The following is a 20,040-nucleotide window of genomic DNA, read 5'->3' as shown; positions in this document are numbered from 1 at the left end:
CAGCCGGGATTGCTATGCCTCAAGAAACACACAAGTTACTCGGCTCCCGCGCAGGGTGTTCTCATTTGGGTAAGGGCTGGGATTCCATTTACAAGTGAACGGGTACTAATTGATTCTGAAGGCAGATATACGTTAATCAGCTGCAGACTTAATGGGCAACCAATATTCATTGGTGTCATCTAGGAGATAGGGGGATTTCAACTCCGATCTGGATAGATCGTTCCCGCCCCTGTCCAAAGCCACAGCAGCGTCCAATGCACAGGCCCTCTCACACTGGCTAGCACACTGGGCACATAGATATATGGCGCACTATCAATCCCCCCACTCTGGTATACTCGTACTACTCAGCGGTGCATAGCCTGCATGTACAGTTTGATACAATAGTGGGGTCCCCAGCACTCCTCCCCCTGGTACAGAGTGCAGAATACTATGACCAGATACATTCTGATCATAATCTGCAAATATTACAACTGCATTGGGACGTTGGGCGGCCCCTGCCCCCACATGGAGACTCCAAACTGCAGCGCTGGAAGACCCAGCATTCTGCTCCTCACTGGGCACGGCCCTACCCACATATTTTGAAATAAATGAAAACACGGCAGAGGATGAGTTAGTGGAATGGGAGGCCTTCAAGGTCACAATGCGAGGACATTGCATGGGTATGACCTGGAACATAAGCAGCGCTTGGAAACACTGCGCATGCAACATGCAGAGCTACTAGAACGCCTCCGCTGTCACAATTATGCGGCCCACACAGCATGAACACACACCACCGCCGACAGGGCGGGTAGACTTCTAGCCTGGCTAATTAGCCAGGCCCACAAACCCATCGAAGCACTGTAAACCAGCGCGGGAACACGAATACACGCGCAACAAGACATCCACGAGGCCCTGACACAACACTACAGCCAATTGTATCAATCCTACTCCAGTTGTAAGCCACACACCCCGACAGCCTTTTTAGACCGCATTCAATTGCCCGAGATAGAGACGGCGCTCAGAGATATGCTGGATGAGCCAAACTCATTTGAGGAGATTGAGGAAGCGATTTCGTCCCTGGCCACAAGGAAAACCCCGGGACCAGATGGACTCCCAGCGGAGTACTATAAGGCATATTGGGTGACAATGGGCCAAAGACTGCATGCCCTTTACACAGCCGCCGAAGATGCGGGACGACTTCCCACCTTGCTATGAGAGGCGCACCTGACCTCGCTGCCCAAACCGGACAGAGACCCAACTGACATGAACCTACAGGCCCTTCGCCCTGCTTAACACCGACTATAAGCTGCTAGCGAAGGTACTGGCTGAAAGGCTGGCACAGGTGGTTCCTGCGCTGGTAAACACGGACCAAAATGGTTTCGTGCCAACTCGCAGCACCGCTCTTAACCTGCGCCATTTCTTCCGATTAGCCAAATACTCCACGTGCACATGTCTGAGGGCAGGCTGTGCTGTGCTTGAACCCGAGAAAGCTTTCAACTTCCTCAAGTGGAATTACATGACGCCACTCTTCAGAGGTACAAACAAGGCCATGCCTTCTTACAAATAGTCCGCCTGCTTTACACGAACCCAGTGGTAAGGGTGAAGACGGGCCCATACATCTCGGAGGAGATTCCAGTGCGACGGGGACGAGGCAAGGCTGCCCACTGTATCCCCCTTCTCTTCGCGATTGCAATGGAGTCACTAGCGCAGTCGATCCGGACGCAAACGCAGGGGGGCATACAGTTAGGAGACGGCCTGCCTAAGGTATTGCTATACACGGACAACCTTTTAATTTATCTTCACATCATCGATGTACCAGACGATTTGGGCCAAATCTTGCGGGATTTTGCCGCTATTTCCGGACTAAAGGTATACATCAGCAAGTCCAAGCTTTACGCCTTCAGTGCGGGTGTCCCTTACCCGGGGTCTCGTACTACACTGGGTGAGGGTACAATGGAAATCAGATACATTCTGATATCTTGGAATCCGAATATATCGCCTGCCTACAGATCTTTCGGACGGCAACCTAGGTAGGAGGCTAACTGACATAAAATCCCAGATGCAATTCTGGAGCACGCTTCTTCTTGCGGTGACAGGCAGGGTGGCGTTAGTGAAAATGGAGGCCCTACAGAGATTATTGTACTATTTTACTAATATACCCGTTCACATGATGGTCTCCTTTTTGCTACACTGGAGAAGTTGATATAGAAAACAATTGGTTCTGTTGGGCGATACAATTTCTGTGATAAATATATTCAATACAAGAGAAAAGGTGTTTCACACTTCCTTTTACACAATAAGTGAAAAAGGGATTTCAATTGAGAACACACCATGAAAACACAGGGAGAGTTGATTTAGTCTTCTATTTTTCAAGAAGTATTGAATATTAAATGGCTGTCGCACATACAAGTAAATAGCGAAAATACAAAAGGTGACTATTGTGAGAAGGTGACGTGGTGACCGGTGAAGTGAACAGTACACTATATACAAAACACACATATGTGACATAAATTAAAAGAATTGTTGAATTTCTGTCCGGTCTCGTTATTTAACAAATGTAATGCAAGACCCAATACTGATTGACTATTGGTCAAGAGAACTGTGTAAACATGTGTGATGGGAAAGTGCCGACATTTCGACCCTGGACACGCGCCGGCTGAATGGTAAGCGTCACTGCGGTTCTTCCTCAGGACTATGAAGGGAGGGGTGGACAGCCAAAAAGTCAAGACATAGCGGGGATCCAAAATTGGTCTCCAAAATGCAAATTCAAATAGTTTGGTTCAGTAGCAAGGCTGAGTTTCTCCACCATTAGGTTGGAGTCTTAAACATGGACGATGCCACAGCAACACACAACATCCACCAACCGGTTGGAGTCCTGTGCTACAGCCTTCACTTTGTAAAAGCAGCCAAGAATTAAAGTTGAGTGCTTCAGAACAGCCTGCGTCTGTTCTTCCTCCAAGGAATTATTCTTGTGGATAAGTTGATCAGGGACTTCATATGGGACCCCAATAGACACAGAGTGGCGATTAAAAATCTATCTCTGCCCACTGATCAAGGGGGTCGAGCTGCACCATGTCTAGAACACTACGACTTGGCAGCGCAACTTCAATGGGTGGTCAGATGGATGGCAGGTCACCAATGCGAAGATACTGCAACCACACTTCCGCCGCTCACGCGGTCCCAGATTCTCCAGCTTTTTCACCCAGGTGCGTGCACAGATGTTACAAAAGGAGTCTCTACATAACTCGAAGCATAACGTCTTACGCCCCAGCCCTTCCACTAAGGGGCGCTCCTAAAAGACCGGGGACATTTACCGATGTAGAGTTGCAAAAGTAGCACGCGGCGGGAGTCCAGACTCTGGGAGACCTCTACGGCGAAGGCGCTCTGCTTCCTTATGTGACTGACAGAAGAAGACAGGCTCCCTGCGGGACAATTTCTCCAGCACTGGTCTTTATTACCCACACTCATGGCGCTATGGGGACACGTAGCGACTGAATCGCCCACACACCCAACTATGCAATACTTGCATGTAAAGGGACAAGGCAGACACCTCACATGGTGGTTCGCAACCTCGCTGCGCCAACACTTGGCAATCAAGTTAAACCCCCCAGGTATAAATGGGAGCAAGATCTAGCCAGACAATTTTCAGACAAAGAATGGGGGCAGGTACTGGCCAGCCCAGTTCAGATCCCCAGGAAGGTGGTGAGGTTTAGGCAGATCCAATATTACATCATGCACAGAGTGTACTTCACGCCGGCCAAAATCAACAGATACTTTCATTGTACAGATTCCGCAGGACACGCAACACCAAAGTCACATCTAGATTTTTGGACCTTGGTATAATAGCTGCCAATAGGCTAATTACAAAACGATGGAAGGCTCCTGAACCCCGGACGGACAGGCTTGGAGACACACCACACTTGCAAGGGCTAGAGCAGAGGGCATTGCTATTCACCGCGAAGAAACAACAGGCCTTAGGAAAATACCAATAACTACACACTGGGAAGCGATCCTTATAGCACTGCAACAACATGCAGGCCCGCCAGCCCAACCCGCATTGACGCCCGGCCCAGATGGACAATGCCGCACACGTGACTAGACTCCCTGAGACGCCCACGGACACCAATCCCGCAGCTAAAACAGGCGTTGGCACATTTATGGGGGGGCACATGGTTACAGTAATAGGCACAGACATTACAGGTAACATATCCATACACATGCACAGGCATGTGGAGGTACTTCAACTCAGCTCCAAGTTCTAAGTCCACCCCCGCCCCCCCGTGTGGTTAAAAGTACAGTTTACCATGGTCATCTATATCAATCCAGCAACTCAATGTTACGGGCTAAAAATGATGTTTGTAGGCATCCTCACAAGATTGGATGTTGAATGATGGTTACCGTCCTGGTACAACTCAATTGGTACTGTCACACATGCATGTCCAACAAAATAATTAATTGTAACCATCTTGTCGTCAAAAGAACTGCTGTAAGAGATTTAAGGACACAAGATGCAAACCATGTAATGCTGTTTGTTACTATTATACTAGAACAAAAACAATAAAAAGATATATATATATATATTTTTTTTAAAGACACCTCTTTAGTGAATGCATATTTTAAAAGAGCGTTGCCCTTGCCCCACTGCAACCAAATCGAATACACAGTGTTACTGCTTCAATACATAATGATTGCTTCAATCCCTCGCCCCCCCTTATACAGTATAAGGGAACGCAATAATCCTCTAATCCAAATTTAGAAGATCACAGCTTAGCATTACTAATGTTTTAGGCTATAAAGTCTGCAATATGTGTACAGCGCAATATGGTGCTTTCTGTGGACCAAGACTTAATTTTCTAAAAACACTGGTTACTAAAACTCATATAGAGAAAAAAGTTAACCAATCTGAAGGTGCGTTTCATCGTATACAAGTTTTCCCAAAATCCATAAGGAGCACCTCGGATCAGCAATAACAGGCACCGCACTCACGACTCAGAGTGAAGCACAATACACCCTACAGTAAAATAGAGCACAATGAACCCCAAAATGTGTTCAACGTGCTCTTATTTCTGAATCAAGATTGCAGCATGCTGCAAGGTTGTTGTAAGCAACAAGTTACAATATTAGAAACAAGCTACAACTTGTTCTGCATTCTTCAGTGTGTGACTTCACCCTTGTTTCAAAAGCAACATTATTACGGAATCTCAACATTTTGAAGACGAAAAAGTTTACATTGCAACCCGTGCAAATGAATCCGGGCGGGAAAACAGTTCACTTCGATTTTTCTGTCATGAATTCTTACTACATTTGCAAGAAAGTACCTACATCCAAACCAGTATAAATGGAGAGAATAATAAAATACTTTTGTGCGCGAAAAGAACTCAAACTAAGCCTAACACTGCAGCCTGCTACCAACGGCACAGCAAGTGTGGAATCGGTGTCACTGAAGAGCTACATGGGGTCTACAAACTTTGAGACATCGATTTTCTGAGGATGTTCCATTCTTTCTCTGTAATACCCCGAAAGTTCCCAACGTCCCTCAGTGCACAGAGCAGAAATGAGAAGAACATTTACAATAGAATCTAGTTTATGGTGCTCTGTGTCAATTCGGAATCTTCTCATCCACAAAACGTGAAAATTAGCGCACATATTCGAGTCAGCTATTGTGTGGTGTTAAGTTCACTTTAAAACATTTTTTCGCAATGGTGTTTTAAAAGCGACGTGCCTCAGGGAAGGATGGAAAAAACTTTCAGGAAATGTATAGGTCTATGTAAATTAGGTACTCTGTTGCATTTTAAATGAATGCTTTTTCTGCAAAATATGAACTCCAGGCCCACATAAATGCCTTGGGTTGCGTCTTTATGTCAGTCTCTGCCTACATTCCCATTGCCTTCTTGTTTCGTGTTTGTGGCTCAAAGGGAGATGAACGTTAATGTATAGAAATTGTCACTTGAGTCATCCACCAACTTCGCCCCAAGCAGGACTTTCAGAAGGACCAAGTTGGGTATCATCATTCTAAAGGAGATCACACTAGATCACCAGCCTCTACACTAGGTTTAATAAAGAGAACACTCTTTTCTACAGCATTTCAGAATCATTATGCAGCAAATGGGACTCATTATAACATAAATCCAAACACAGTGACAGTGTTTAATCTAGGTATTTTCTCTGTTTTTGCTACAACTTTGGTTCTACTGCACAGCTTCATTAGGGACTTGTAATGTGGACTACATCACAATTACATGGCTAAAAAGAGTAATGGTATACATTATCAGCATTCTTTCATAGATTCACATGCATGAATTACTCCCGATGTCAGGATGGAATGCAACGATAACCGTAGAGTAGCAGTATGCCTACAAAACCTACTTTTTAAGGCCTTAATTAAACCAGTTTCCCTGTAACAGAATGCTCATCTCAATGGAAAGAACCTGAACACTGCCAATGAGGTGACTTTGTCAAGACTCAGCCATTCCAAAAGCAATCTCACCTTAGATTCCAACCTACATTAAGTGGAAAAGGAATTGCAGAGCTTTGCTCATCCTAATGACAGATACAGCTTCATTATTTTGTCAAATCGGTATTTACAGCTATCCTTTTCCCTGTTTGAGGGTCATCCTCATGGCTACCCCTTCGCAAAGTTAACAATGGAGATAACATGGTTTCCTCTAGAGGGAGAAACAGTTTAGCGAAATGTTCAGACAAATATTGAAGAAAGCAATACTACTAGTATTTTGAATTTCCGAGATTTCCGATTATAATCCAGCTGGAAAGCCTCAAAGAACACCTTGAATAGTAAGTAGAGTTTGATACACCTTCATAAAATGTAAAAAGATTTGCGGTAAAAGCAGCAGCACATTACGAGTAAGCACTAAACCTATTACAATGCCAATGATGTACAGAAGCAGTGCAAGCTTGTCCCACAGTAAATCAGATCAAAAGACAGATGGTGTTTGTTGAGGAGGGGGGCATGGTTTAAAGGTGAGGAATGCGACGTGCGGATGATCATGTGTTTACCCTGTGTGAAAGAACCATGATCTGAAAGCATGTGCTAGTGTCTTTAAGAGATATGAGAGTGTGTGCGTAAGAGAAGATGCACTCGTGTGTGGTAATGTGACACTGCCACATTCCAATACACAAGCAATCACATCTCAATGGATACAATAGCCAGAGAAAATAGACGAGATCCTTTTTTTTTTTTTTTTTAAAGATGACATTTCAAGATAAATATGTAAAACCATATGCTTTCCCTTTCAAAGTATCTATTTAGTGCAACTAATTAATTAGTTACAGAGAGGAGCTTGCATTAAGTTAAGTAAAGCATATAGGCAATGAAGACCAAGGTTTGTTTCAATCGAGGATTTTATTTTTAAACTTGGGGGTTCTGAAACTTCATATCAAAGGCCAGTTACTAGTTCTGACATTGGCTCCTTTTATAAAATACTTGCTGGGGCAGTCTCATTACTTTATATCGGTAAAATGTGTATATTCTACCCAAATCCACTGTAGTCTCGTTACCAGAATAATAAATCCGAGAGGCCTCAAGTGTTTTCAGCAGTTAGACAACCAGATTAACTGACCCTTTTCAGGGACAAGGAGGGACTATTTGCGAGGTTTTGAATTAAACAGTTAAACTCGCCAATCCGAGGAGATATATTTAACACAAGTAAACAAAGTTCCATCCTCCTATAATACTGAGCAGTCTATAGAATCATTAGTACAACAGTGACTAAGAAGCGTGACAAATCAAACCTGCCAGGAAAACACTTAACATTACAACACCACCAGGGTTGTTATAAGCCACTGATTATCCTACTTCCCTTTATCTTTATGATGTTGTAATACAAATGAATTAATGGCGGCTAAGAAACTAAAAAGCAAAACCAACCAGCTGTATGCCAGCAAGCTAAGGAGATCAGACCGGATGGAGGGGGGTGGGGGGGGGGGGGGGGGTGAGAGATAGGAAGCTAAATATATCGCTCGCTCTCTCTCTGCTTGTGGTAATAAAGACAGAAAAAGTGGAGGATCACAGGACCAGACACAGGAGTGAGCGTGGCACAAAATACAGGAGGACGTAAAGGGTGCCATTCAGAACAAATTCAGTGGGAGGGGTATATTAGGACAGCAGTAAATAAAGGGAACAAAAGGCAGACCAGAATATAGGTATGGGTAAACCAAAAAACTTGATAAGCTAAAGGGGGAGAAGTGGAGCAGTTTGGTGAGTAAATCATATGGGGAAGGTTTAGTTTTTGTAGCAACGTAATTAATGTTGGAACAATTCATGGTACAGGTTGTATAAGGGTAATGGCCATTAGTGCCATGGGAGGAAAGTACTATTTCATCATTCAGATTTATCATGTGCCACATGGGCTTGTAATAGGAAACAGTATGCGCGATGAGTATTTAAAGTTTGAATCATTTAAACTATTAATGAACTTTTATCTTGACTGACTTGCAGGACAATTCACTTTACGTTTGTAACTGCATGGGAAGATATTTGCATTTCATTCTTTAGTATCATTCTCAGTGAACTGTAAGAAATTACACGTTTTAATGTATATTTATTATAGGGAAGAAAGGGCCTTTCCAGTGCCTTTCACATTTGCCTGTAAAACCTTTTAGTGTATATAGCAAATGTAAGAATAACGATCAAAGGCAGAAATTGTTCGAAGCTACAGGTTTTTAAGTTTAAATAGTTACCAATGAAGAAGAATCCATGGCTACTATTCCAGATGTCCAGACTGGGCAGGAGAGAATTCAACTAATAACTAACAAACATAATTAATGAGTTCTGTTCACTAGGAATGATTTTCAGTTTGAGCTCTGTGAACCAGTTCAATGACAGAACTGAATATGTGAAGGTTGAAAGCTATGTTTTATAACTCTAGAGAGTTCGTTTCTCAGAGTATTTAAATAAAGTTGTTCCCAAGCGCTGTGTTCTGCTTTTCCCAGCATGCACCACCAAGTACATTATACACATGAATACAGAACCTTTGAGCTCAATCTGCAACACCATGCACAAAACTCTACTTCGGATGCTCAGTCAGTCTAGCTAACTGAATTAAAAATAAAGTAACAGAGGATAACTATTCAATAAATGAGGTCCGTCAAAAAACACACAAAACTTTAAATTAGCCGTCAGGTTTTCCTAAATTTTCTCCTCCTAATTTGATATTTAGAGCCGAAATAATGAGAAAATTAATCTACTAATGCTCTACATGATGCCAACTACTAAATGTCATTATTTCGCATTATATATACCAGAGATGCGATTTCTACCACTGTACTGTGCAATTACAAAGTAATACAAAAACGGAATTTCAAACACCATACATTTGTGGCTATTTTGTCCGTCTGAGTAGATATACAAACTTCCTAGAACTTCACAGTAGACACCAAGGCTTCAATTGCCCGATTATTTAAAAATAAAAAGCTTGCATACCTTAGAGATGCGAAACAGCACACTAAGATGGCTCACGCTGTATCCATTCAAGAAAGTTAATCTTCAAGAATCACACTATATGGAAATCCTACCACACAGCAGAAGATCACCAAGTGTCACTGTTTCCGATACCAATCCTAAAACAAAGTAAGATACAAATCATTTTTTTTATTTAGTAATGAGAATCAATTGATTTCTAAAAAACTGCATTTACTTTACCATATGTGTCCTGTGTAGAGACAGGATTTAAGTTGTATGTATGAGGTTAAAGCAAAAGTTAGGCATTTGACATGATGTAACGAAACTGTGCCAGTTCACGATCTGAAAGCTTTATTTTGAGTTTCTTTATAATAAAAACACAAGCATTGGCAATGCAATAGGTCTCGCATTTACAAAAGTTTGAGCTATTGGAAACGTACAGGACAATGCCAATAGCCTAAACTCTTGCAAATGCGAGACCTATTTTTTAAATGTTATTATTTATTTACAGTTTTATATAGCGTGTACTAGACCCGAAGATAGCAGGTATCCGAGCGATTTACAGAGCACCAGTTGCGTTCCAGACAGACACATTCATTAGGTCTCGCCTATTCTATCCCATAGGGATTGAATAGGCGAGATTATAGTAAGCGGTCCGAAAAGTCTACCTAGCTGTGGATCGCGTACAGTTCATGTGAGCCAGGCGCATGCACATCATCGCCAGCCACATCACACATCACCTTTGTCTGTGCCTTGGCATCAGACTTCAAAGGCTGCCGCTCCCCCGCCCCCCGCATCAGACTTGAAAAGAGTTAAAACAGCGCTTCTGCTTTTCCTGCATTCCTTTGTGGTCATCTGCTTTTTCTGCCTCTCACACCTGCTCCTCCCTTTCCCCCACCACATAGCAGCCTCGGGCTCAAATTACGTTGCACGCTGTGCTCGTACCCAGCAGACGTTTTGTGTATTCCAGATAAACAGACACATGGTTTACTGGGCTGTTTTGCGAGACCCTTCTCCTGGCGACAGATTTCCTACTGGCTTTGTTTTCACCCTCTCACCTACCGTTAATCTTTCCCTTTGCCTCCGCGCATACATATTTTTTTTATTTCCTCGTTTCTCTCTTAAAACGCTACCCTCCTTTTGAAGCCCTGCTCCCGCGATACTGAATTTCTGTCTCCTTCTTCCACTTTTTCCACTTTTTGTTGCCTCCTTTTCTCGGTCTCTTTTTCGCCCTGTCTCTTTTGTTCCCCTGCTTTCTGTCTCTCTCAGCCTTCTCATGTGAGCACATTTATTGACAGTGACTGCAAGGAGGCTGCATGTTCTTTCTAGTAGCCTGGGTTGTTTGCGCATCAGTAATGTTTCTAAAACAGCGCTTCTGCTTTTCCTGCATTCCTTTGTGGCCATCTGCTTTTCCAGCCTCTCACACCTGCCCCTCCCTCTCCCCCACGACAGAGCAGCCTCAGGCTCAAAGTACGTCGCACGCTGTGCTCGTACCCAGCAGACATTTTGTGTATTCCAGATAAACAGACACATGGTTTACTGGCCTGTTTTGCGAGACCCTTCTTCTGGCGACATATTTCCTACTGGCTTTGTTTTCACCCTCTCACCTACCATTAATCTTTCCCTTTGCCTCCGCGCATATTTTTTGTTTCCTCGTTTCTCTCTTAAAACGCCACTATATAATTTTCACCCTCCTTTTGAAGCCCTGCTCCCGCGATACTGATTTTCCGTCTTTGTCTTCTTCCTCTTTTTCCCCTCTTTCGTTGCCTCCTTTTCTCGGTCTCTTTTTTGCCCTGTCTCTTTTGTTCCCCTGCTTCCCGTCTCTCAGCCTTCTCATGTGTGCACATTTTCTGACAGTGACCGAAAGGAGGCTGCATGTTCTTTCTAGCAGCCTGGGTTGTTTGTGCATCAGTAATGTTTGTCCTTTATGGCTCCTCGCTGTGCGAGTCAGTGATGCACATTATATGGGACGTTGTGGGCTCTGGATTGTCAATGCGTGTCCCGCCTGCCTGCATTGCTGTGCCTTGGAGATGTGTATTTATATCAGCCGCCTGAGGGTGGGTAATATAGAAATGTGTTATTTGTTTCTGGCAGCGTGACCTTTGATGTGTGCGATCATTGGACGCCGGTTACATCGCAGACAGTATATCGGAGACATATGATCTCCGGCAGCGCGAACTTGCACCAGAGATGGGTGCGCTGCGCTGTAACAATAGATGGTGTGCAGTGTTTTATTTGAATTTTCTCTAGCATGTCATGTGTACAGATGACGCGTGTGCTCTCTACCAGCATCATGCAGGTTTTCTTCTGCCATAGTGGCTGTGTAATTCTCTGTCCATAGGGTCCCAGACCCTTGTGAGATCTGGTGGTGGTCGGGAGATGACGTCACTCTGGACTTGAGCACCGCCAGAATATTGTTGTGTATTTCAAGCAGCGGCACATCGATTATTTTTTACCATGCCGTCCCTGGTGCAGATTGCAGCTCACCCCCTCACCCTCACACATCCCCTCACCCCTCATCACCACTCACCCTCCCCACCCACCCACCCTCCCTCACCCTCCCTCACCAGCATAGCAAAACAAAACAAAACATAGCATAGCAAAACAAAACATAGCATAGCAAAACAAAACATAGCATAGCATAACAAAACATAGCATAGCATAACAAAACATAGCATAACATAGCATAGCATAACAAAACAAAACAAAACATAGCATAGCATAACAAAACAAAACAAAACATAGCATAGCATAACAAAACAAAACATAGCATAGCATAACAAAACAAAACATAGCATAGCATAACAAAACAAAACATAGCATAGCATAACAAAACATAGCATAGCATAACAAAACAAAACATAGCATAGCATAACAAAACAAAACATAGCATAGCATACCAAAACAGCATAGCATACCAAAACAGCATAGCATACCAAAACAGCATAGCATACCAAAACAGCATAGCATACCAAAACAGCATAGCATACCAAAACAGCATAGCATACCAAAACAGCATAGCATACCAAAGCAGCATAGCATACCAAAGCAGCATAGCATACCAAAATATAGCATACCAAAACATAGCATACCAAAACATAGCATACCAAACCATAGCATACCAAAACATAGCATACCAAAACATAGCATACCAAAACATAGCATACCAAAACATAGCATACCAAAGCATAGCATAAAGCATAGCAAAACATACTAAAGCATAGCAAAGCATACTAAAGCATAGCAAAACATGAGGGCAAGATGGCCGCTACAACGCTGTAGGGAGAAGTCGCACCCTACTCTCTCTCCTGCCCTCACAGTAAGATGTGGGTAGTGTGAACGAAGTGATGCTCGCGCTGGGTGGTTTGATCCAGGTTATTACAGACAGCGGCATTGGCAGAAGACGTCTTATACAAACAGCTCTAGTGACCCTGCAAGGCTGGAGGAAATATTGGATTAATAGAATCAGAGCCCGGAGAATACCGACTGCCGCTACCGCGATGTCACAGCGCAACAGGGATAAGGAAAAGGAGAGGCTTGCACATGCAGTTGGGGTGAGCAAGGGCCCGACAACTCGAGAAACAGCCTCAGCTACAGGAGCAACACCGAAGATAGCAGTACCGGCAAGTAAGAAGCAGACACTGGCGGCTACTGTGACGAAAGTTCAGCAAAAGAAAAGCGAGGTTTCGGAGAGGAAACCCGAGACACCGGAGATGATTGCGATCAATGCACAGAAAGATGCGCCGCTGATTAAAGCTCCGCTTGCGAAAGAGAAACACAGATCGCAGCGTGCAAACCCCCTCCCCCTCCCCTCCAAAGATGTGTCCGTCATGAGACAGCCTACCCTAACCGAGTCCTTTTCCACCAGATCCGGGCCCGGTCTCGGAATACAGATGCAGGCAGAGGATGAGGATGTAACCGGCACCAAGATCCAGACGGTCACGCTGAACGCGGAAAGAATGAAAAACGTCCTCGAGGACGTAAACAGCGCAGTTGCCGAGCAACCAGCGGAGCCCCTACAATCTATCACGCATTACGCGGGGACTGCCGGACTGGAAGCAGAGGAAACTCTAATGACTACGGTGAGCGGAGGGGAGCCTGGGGCGCTGCAGGATGATTTGGGGGTGCGTGAAAGACACAATAATATACAGATGATGGATGCACTGCTGACAGTAGAAGCTGGGCTAATCGTGGAGCCTAACAGTGCTACCAACAGTGCTATCAGTAAATCTCAGTTAACAAAATGGGGAAGTCTGGCGAGTTTAGACCCACAGCAGCAGGCAGAGAACAGAGGTGCTAGAGGGGGGTCTCCCGAGTTTTACTCTCTTAACGAAGGATCAGATTCTACAGATTTAAGTGATCAAGTGGGGGACAGTACAACGGAGCTCACCACCACTGGCTCTGGCTCAGACTCCGACAACTCCAGGCACTCAAGGGGCAAAAGTACTCAAAGGAAAAAGAACTCGGGAGCAAGAAGAAGCGGAGGGGGCACCAAGGGTGGCAGAAATAAACTGTCATGGGACTATTCAGCCACCTCAGGGGTATATCAAGAAACTGGACAAGGAAGTGGGGCAGGAGGTGATTCAGTAGGGAGAACGACACCCCAAAATATAACGATGGAGATGATGTTTGGTACATTGAAGCAGATACAGTCTGAGGCCAGGGTGGAAAGTCGGAGAGCAAGGCGGGACACAAAGAAAATACAGGCATCAATCAGGAAATTAAACAGGAAGTACGAGGTGGTCGAGGAGAGGGTTTTAGAGGTGGAACAGAGAACGGGGAGAATGGAGGACGAGATGACGGACTGGCAGGACTTCAAAAATGAGCAAGGGAAAAAAATTGAAGATCTTCAATGGAAGCTCGAGGATTTTGAAAACCGTCAAAGACGGAATAATGTAAGACTCCTTGGTATAGAGGAAGGGGTGGAGGGGTAAGATCCAAGGGGGTACGTTATCAAACTCCTGAAAGGGTCCTTCCCTGACTCCCAGTGGCAATGGGAGTCTGAAGTCCAAAGAGCCCATAGATTCCCACTCACAATGAAGAGAAATCAAGGGGCTCAGCAGAATGCACTACCAAGGGCGATGCTTGTGTTTTTGGGGAATTTTCTTGCTAGACAGGAGATTATGGACAGAGCCAGGCCAGACAATAGGAAAACATATGATGGTGTTACATTCTTTGCCAGGCCTGACTTCTGTCACGTGACAGTTGAAAGAAGATGGAAGCTAAGGCAATTGATTTCCCCTTTGCAGAAACAAGGTGCAGAAGCATATCTACTTTACCCAGCGAGATTAAAAATTATCAATCAGGGGCAGACTAGGGTGTTTGTATCAGAAATTAAAGCAGGAGAATTCCTAGCGGAGCTTACGGAACAGAGCAGAGAGAAGAATAAAAGAGGGAGAACCCCACCAAAAACACCATAAAAGGAGAAGGTATTAAGCAGTAGGCAAGGGCAGGAGAGAGGGGCGATGCTACAGCTATAGAGGTCACACATAGGTCAGGATTGACCTATTTGCCTGTAGAAGGGGGAGGGGGGATGACAGAGGGAGGGGAGAAGGGAGGGGGGGTGGGAGGGGTGGTCACATGGTTGGTGAATACAACACGCAAAGAGGAAACAAATAAATATAAAGCACTTGAGATAAGAGCAGTACATGCAGGAGATAGAGAGAATAGAACCTGGCACCATAGTAAGGAAAGACACAAGATTATGCGATGACTCTTAGGATTGCCTCTATAAATATCTGTGGTCTAAACAACGGAGCAAAAAGACAAAAAGTAGCCGCAATGCTAAGAATACTGAAACTAGATTTAATTTGTCTCCAAGAGACACACATAGAGGGAAATAACAAATATCTACTCGAACAGATGGGATTTGAGGTATTAGCCTTCACCAAACAAGAAACTAAGACCAAGGGGGTAGCTATACTAGCTAAAAAAGGAGTCTTTAAAACAAAAAGAAAAAAAGAAGATCAGAGGGGGAGATGGGTTATAATTGATGGAGAAACAAATGCAGGACGCTGTACCATAGTCTCTGTTTATGGATCCACAGAAGATGACCCAGAGGTTCTCGAATTTTTGGATCAGGAACTGCCTCTATGGCCTGAACCAATCGTATGTTGCGGGGATTTGAATATAAATGGGATGAATGGCTTGGGCATGAAGGGCATGACGGGAGGGGGGATGTATAGGGGGAGGAAGAAGAGGGTTTGTAAGGCTGTATGCGATCTTATGAGACATAATGCGTTAGTCGATTTATGGGCGCAGAGACATCCACCTGGGACGGGTAGTACGTATTACTCAGCACCACACAGATTGGTTGTTAGACTAGATTACTTCCTGATTTCTAGCTCTTTAGTAGGTGTTAGTCAATTGGAGAGGCTACCTAGGATTTTATCCGATCATAACCCGCTTGTAATGACACTCCCACAGGTTATAGCAGGGGAAAGGGACCCTTATAACTGGACCTTTGAGAGAGGACTCCTTAAAGATGAGTGTTACGTGAACAGAATGAGGATTTGGATTAAACAATTCTGGGAAATTAACAGAGGAACAGCAGCAACTGGCATGGTTTGGGATACCTTTAAGGCGGGCATTAGGGGGGAAACCCTATGTTTTACGCTTCAAAGGACTAAGAGGGAAAAAGATGAAATGGAGATAAGGATAAGGGACTTAAAGGAACTAGAAGATTGCTTAATATTAGCAATTAGTAATCAAGATCCTTTGGAAGACCTACTGTTAAATATAGAGCTGAAGAAGGCAGAGGTGAGCGAAAGCGTAGTAAGGAGGGCTGCGGCCAATTACTTAGCCAAAAGGGAGGAAAGTTATGAGTATAACGAGAGAATTGGGCACCTTCTGGCTATTAGAACTAGGCAGAAGTTAGCAGCGGGGAAGATCAAGGAAATAAAAAATGAGGTAGGAGAAGTTGTAAATAAGGTAACAGATATACGGGATGTTTTTAAGAGATTCTACACTAACCTTTATGAACAGAATATAAGCAAATCAAAATTGGAGATCACGGAATATCTTAAAACTATAATACACCCAATGCTAGAAGATGACGAGCAGGAAAAATTAGATCTTAAATTCACACTACAGGAAGTTCAGGAAGCAATGAATAGCCTCCCCTCTGGGAAGGCTACCGGCCCAGATCAGATACCAGCAGAGTTTTATAAAAAAAATTGGGATATATTAGGGAAAGATATGTACGAAATTTTTACTCAGGCACAGAGGGGAGAATCAGTACCACAATCCTGGGCAGGGGCTGATATTATTGTAATATTAAAGAAAGATAAGCCCCCCTTAGAACCTGGGTCTTATCGTCCAATAACAATTATGAATGCGGATGCTAAAATATTCACAAAAACACTTGCACATAGATTAAGTAAGGTTGTAGAGCACTTGGTTAGCACAACACAGCACGGGTTTATTCCAGGGAAGGGAACCACACAACACACTAGGCAAATGATCACGATCTTGGATGCTATGGGGGTTGCAGGAGACCCTGTCGCGGTCATATTCCTGGATGCGGAGAAGGCCTTCGACAGGGTCTCTTGGGACTACCTGTGGGAGGTAATGGAGTGGTTTGGAATTGGCAGAGGGTATATTAGAGCGATACAGGCAGTATATTCTAGCCCTACGGCTAGAATAAGAATCAATAAAGGATACACTGAAACAGTTCAGATAAAACGAGGGACACGACAGGGATGCCCAGCATCCCCGCTGCTCTTCGCCCTTTATATTGACCCCATACTGCGAAGACTGGAAAAAAACAATAGCATTGTCCCAATCGAGCTATATGAAAGAAGCTATAAAGTATTTGCGTATGCAGACGATGTGGCTGTTATTACCAACAATCCAGCCATAGCACTACCTGAGATAGAGAGAGAAGCATCAAACTTTGGGGCACTCTCAGGATACAAAATTAATAGTGGGAAAATCCAAATAGTACAAAATGATCATATGATATTCCAGGACACTAGAGTGGTTAGGGAAGCAACATATCTAGGTATAAAGGTTACGGCAGACCTTGATAGCCTGGTAGACCTCAACATCAGACCCCTATTAAATAAAGTAAAAGAGAACACAGAAAGGGTACACAGATTACATTTGACGCTGATGGGACGAATAAATGTAGTAAAAATGATTACATTTCCTAAACTGCTATATTTATTTAGAGCTATACAGTTATATTTCGAACATATATGGTTTAACAAGATAGAAGCTATAGTAAATAAATTTATTTGGGCACAGGGCAAAACTAGAAGAGCATATCGACATCTTACACTTCCAAGGGAAAGAGGGGGTTGGGGGGCACCTGATTTTAGGTTTTACTACTGGGCTGTAGCTATGCAGTATTTTCAGGGATTAATTGGTGGCGGTAGTACAGAACAGGAAGCTAGTTCACAAGGGTTTCACAATGTATATACGGTGGTGATGGGGGATGGGGCAGTAAATGGATTTTTGAATACTATTGACTTCAGTTATTTTAAACACACAAGATTTAAAACTCTTAAAGCTGCTTACATTATCTGGAATATGATTTCAAAGAAAATAGGCTTGGGAAGGCACAATAGATACACACGGTTGTATACTAATAGATCTCTACCTGGGGAGATATTTAGGGACTCGGTGATGAAGGAATGGGATAATAAAGGGATTAAGAAAATTGGGAATCTATTGGACCAACAGGGTGGAATGTTGCAGTTTCATGAGATCCAAAGTATTTTTAAGGTAGGAAATAATAGTTTTTTTTAAGTATCTCCAGATTAGAAGCTATCTTTCAAATAAACAAGGTGGATCTCTGGGTTTTGGCTCATGTCGTATAATGGACTACATCGAGAATAGCATTCACTGTACAATCCGGTGCCTATATGCAGAATTGGGTAAATACAAAAGTGATGATAGAGACAAATTTGCTAGGAAGTGGACGGAAAAAACTGATCTACAACCAGAGGGTTTCCAGCTATCTTTAGACTTGGGTCGAACAATCTTATGTTCTGCGACCCTACAGTCACAGCACTACAAGACCTTGTATTCACTGTACCACACCCCAGCGAGGATTGCACAATGGGGGGGTACCACAGGTACTACGTGTCCCAGTTGTGATGCTACTGATGCGGATATAATTCATGTATTCTCAAAATGCCCGCAACTGTATTCCTTGAAAAAAGATATTGAAAAATGTATTGATGTATCACTAGGTTACAAAATCAAGCTTACTGATGAATTGTGCGGGGGGACCGCACTGGGCTGGCTGACTTCATTCCTGCAGGGAAGATCGCAGAGGGTCCAGCTGTCAGATTTAATTTCTACATCAGCGGCAATAACATGTGGGGTACCGCAGGGATCAGCCCTGTCGCCGCTCCTTTTTAATATATACCTGCAGCCTCTGATTGCCGCTCTAAACCAGATGCAGTGCCAGATCTACAACTATGCCGATGACACTCAGATAATCATACAAATTGAGGATCCATCTGCAGCCCAAGCTAGGTTACACAACATCCTAAAGTTTACGAGCAACTGGATGTCGTCCAACTCCTTAAAGATCAACCCAGAGAAGACCGAAGTGTTGCCCATTACCATCTCGGGCAACCCGTGGAACGATCTTCTCTGGCCTCAGGAGTTGGGCATGGCCCCTATACCAGCAAAGGTGGTGAAAAGCTTGGGCATTCATATTGATGATCACCTATCTATGAAAGATCAAGTGTCGTCGGTGGTAGGCACATGCGTTGGCCTCCTCAGGCAACTTCGGAAAATCTCGCCAATGCTGTCTTTTTCCACTCTCAGGACGGTGGTGTCGGCAATGATTTTAGGGCGCTTGGATTATGGGAATGCCCTTTATATCGGGATTACCCAGCAATAACTCTCACGACTGCAAATTGTGATGAATGATGCAGCTAGACTGATATTTGGGAAAGCTAGGGGCACGCATGCCTCTCCTCTGCTCTACCAATTACATTGGCTGCCCATCAGGCAGAGGATTTTATTCAAAGGTCTATGCATCGCACACAAGGCGGTCTTTGGCAACGCTCCCAGTTATATTAAAGCTAGACTGGTGCATTATATCCCTAGAAGAACTTTGCGCTCATCTGAGGACGTTCTCTTGGTAAGCCCGCGCTATCGTCTGACCACCCTTGGTGGACGCGCTTTTTCAACGACCCTGCCGGCTGCTTGGAATAAGCTGCCTCCAGGTCTAAGGAAGGAATCAAACTTACTACCTTTTAGGCGAATGTTAAAAACTGTGCTTTTCCGAGAAGCCTGGGGTTCAGTATAATCTGTTTTGTCTATCCTCCTGTGATGATGAGTTCCCAAGTACAAGCGCTTAGAGACCAATCGGTGATAATGCGCGATATAAATGTAATAAATAAATAAATAAATTACTATTGCTGGGGGTGGCGAAGGGGGAAGAGGATATTTCTACTGAGTTTATGTTTATGGTATCCGCAGTATATCGTATATGTGTTGCAACATTATGGCTTGACAGGGCACCACCAACTTTTCAAATGTGGATTGCTCGGTTATTGTCAACTTACAACCTAGAAAAAGCAATCTATGACAGAAAAGGTAAAAGAGGTAGATCCTTGGGTAAGCGGATTTGGCATCCAGTTGTAAACTGGAAAAACGGGCCGGCAAATCAGTAAGGGAAG

General features: G+C 43.9%; 1 protein-coding gene across 10 annotated transcripts in view; it reads right to left on the bottom strand.

The window, feature by feature from the left end:
* Positions 1 to 20,040, bottom strand: part of NCOA2 (nuclear receptor coactivator 2) — a 1,089,938-nt gene that overhangs the window by 981,840 nt on the left and 88,058 nt on the right. For 6 of the 10 annotated variants that reach the window (XM_078687164.1, XM_078687175.1, XM_078687166.1 and 3 more), the window contains exon 3: positions 9,419 to 9,555. The exons of the other annotated variants lie outside the window; for them this stretch is intronic. The gene's annotated coding sequence lies outside the window, so the exon portion shown is untranslated. The remainder of the gene's footprint in view (positions 1 to 9,418; positions 9,556 to 20,040) is intronic. 10 annotated transcript variants of the gene reach the window in all.

The sequence above is a fragment of the Lissotriton helveticus genome, chromosome 4_1 (assembly GCF_964261635.1).
Source record: "Lissotriton helveticus chromosome 4_1, aLisHel1.1, whole genome shotgun sequence".
Taxonomy (NCBI): domain Eukaryota; kingdom Metazoa; phylum Chordata; class Amphibia; order Caudata; family Salamandridae; genus Lissotriton; species Lissotriton helveticus.
This window is presented reverse-complemented; position numbering and strand designations above follow the sequence as displayed.